Here is a 2,476-nt window from a genome sequence, read left to right as displayed (position 1 = left end):
CCTCTTCTGTCGTGCTCTTGCTCGGTAGTATACCCATGATAGCAGTCCGGTACCGCTCAATTCATCGTGACCACCAGTGTTTGGTGTGCATCACGGATAATCATTGTATCTTGGGAAATAGACAATCCAAAAAATCCTCAAAGTACAGCCGAAGGTGGGGTGAATCTATTTCAAGGAAACTACATCCATCGTAGGCCTCGGTTCATTTGTCGCTCATCCGCTCAGCTCGCTCCACTTATTCACTCACCCACTCATCCACTCGGCCGCTTTGCTCATTCGCTCAACCACTTGGCCACTCTGCTCATCCGCTTGTCCACTCTGCTCATTCGCTCGATCGCTCTACTCATTCGCTCAGCCGCTCTGCTCATCTACTCATCCGCTCTGCCTGCTCATCCGCTCTGCCTACTCATCCACTCTGCTTGCTCATTCACTCAGCTTGCTCTGCTCATTCACTCATCCTCTCATATGCTCATCCACTTTGCTCGTCGGCTCATCCGCTCATCCACTCATCCGCTTATCCGCTCATCCACTCTGCTCACTCATCTGCTCATCCACTCTGCTCACTCATCCGCTTATCTGCTCTACTTGCTTTGCTCATTTGCTCATCTACTCTGCTCATTCGAGCATCCGTTCGACCTCTCTACTCATTTGCTCATCCGCTCTTCTCATTCGCTCAACCGCTCGGTCGCTCTGCTCTGCTCGTCCGCTCATCCGCTCTGCTTGCTCATCTGTTCATCTGCTCTGCTCGCTCATCCGTTCATTCGCTCAGCTCGCTCTGCAAATCCGTTCATCTGCTCATCCGCTCAACCACTCTGCTCATTCGCTTAACCGCTCGCTGCTCTGCTCATTTGCTCAGCCACTTTACTTGCCTGGCCACATGCCCGACTATATGCTCTACCCACTCAACCACTGTGCAGTCTCCACTAAGTACTTGGTAGAAATCAGTCCCTAGTGGTAGCCTGAGATTATTTGCTCATGTCATCTTGATAGATACGTTAAATTTAATTTAATATAATTTAAATTCAATTAATTTTCCAAATTTATCAGAGATTGTTGAACAAATATTTCATCCCATGTAGTAAAGATTCTACAGGAGACATGATTCATTCAAGGGTTTAAATAGGAATCATCTTGTTGTTATTTCATTAAATGATTTGATGGAAAACCATTAGCTCATATTTAAATAAAATTATGCCAAGGTTTCACAAGACATTTTTCTATAATATGTAAAATGTGAATGATAAAGGTCAAATCCACACCTAATCTTAAACTTGCTGGAGTAAGATAAATTAAATATAAAAATTATTTCTATGATTTAAATGTATGTAATCTTAATATCTCTTTCAACCTCCACTTCTTAAAAGTAAATCTCTCCTTCCTTTTATCTCACTTGTTGAATTATACAAGTCGAACTTTTTTTTTTTAATTTAACTATTAAATTTAGCACTAACATTTAACATCAAGTATATCTGATCCTGTTGGAAAATTGAGAAGATAAAATGATTAAAATAATATAGTTGAAATATTGACTGAATTGTTATGACTTGGAGGAGAAGGGTATGATAAGTTATTCTCTATGTTAATCAAGTTGTTAGAATGCCTCTGGTCAACGCTATCTGTAGACAGTGATCGGGTTGCCTCAATCCTTGACACCTCGATACTCGAGGTAGGTCCCAATAATATATAAGAAACAGTTTAAGGAGGCACTTAGTTCACGGAAGGGAATGAGAATGAAATTGATAAAAGTGAAGAATGGGTATGGGTATGATTTGAATCTGAATAGTATTCTTTTTCTCATTCCCCTCTTTTTGTTAGGTAATGACTAATTCTCATATTTAGGGTAATGAATTCGTAGGACCCACCATTAATCCCTCAAACCAAACACTCACTTTCAATCTCTTTCTCATTCGCCACTTTCATTCCATCCAACCAAGCACCCCTTAAATAGTAGAATAATCAAATGAATAAAGAATGAGTACGGTGACATACCCAAGCCAGGGGTGCCCTCTGGTAGATCAGTGAGCTGGTCATAACCCTGATCAAGTCGTCGTGACCCGGAAGAGTAGATGAATATGAGCCAGATGATGAGCTGGATCTGGCAGAGCATAACAATGGACTATAATAGTGGCTCGCAGGACAGAATGGTACAGCGGCACGAAGGCCAGATCATAATAACGGCTCACAGACTGGATAATACCAACATCTCAAAATCATAATAGTGTGCGAAGGTTGAAACATAGTAGCTCGATGGTCGGAACACAGTGGATCAGATGCCAGATCAACGTCAAAAGCATACTACTGTGCAAATGACCCGGGGGACGGCGTCAGCTGACCGCGAGGGCAACCAAGAAGAGGGGAGATCGGAGATCTGCTCGGCGTCGTTGGTCAGAGTCGAGGAGGTAATGCGGCGTCCAAGGCCGAAAGGAGGTGGTGACAGTAGACGGGGAAGAGGAGATTGTCGGTGGGCGGCTGTGGA

This window comes from Zingiber officinale, chromosome 4A, assembly GCF_018446385.1.
Source record: "Zingiber officinale cultivar Zhangliang chromosome 4A, Zo_v1.1, whole genome shotgun sequence".
In the NCBI taxonomy this organism is placed as follows: domain Eukaryota; kingdom Viridiplantae; phylum Streptophyta; class Magnoliopsida; order Zingiberales; family Zingiberaceae; genus Zingiber; species Zingiber officinale.
Note: the sequence above shows the minus strand (reverse complement) of the source record.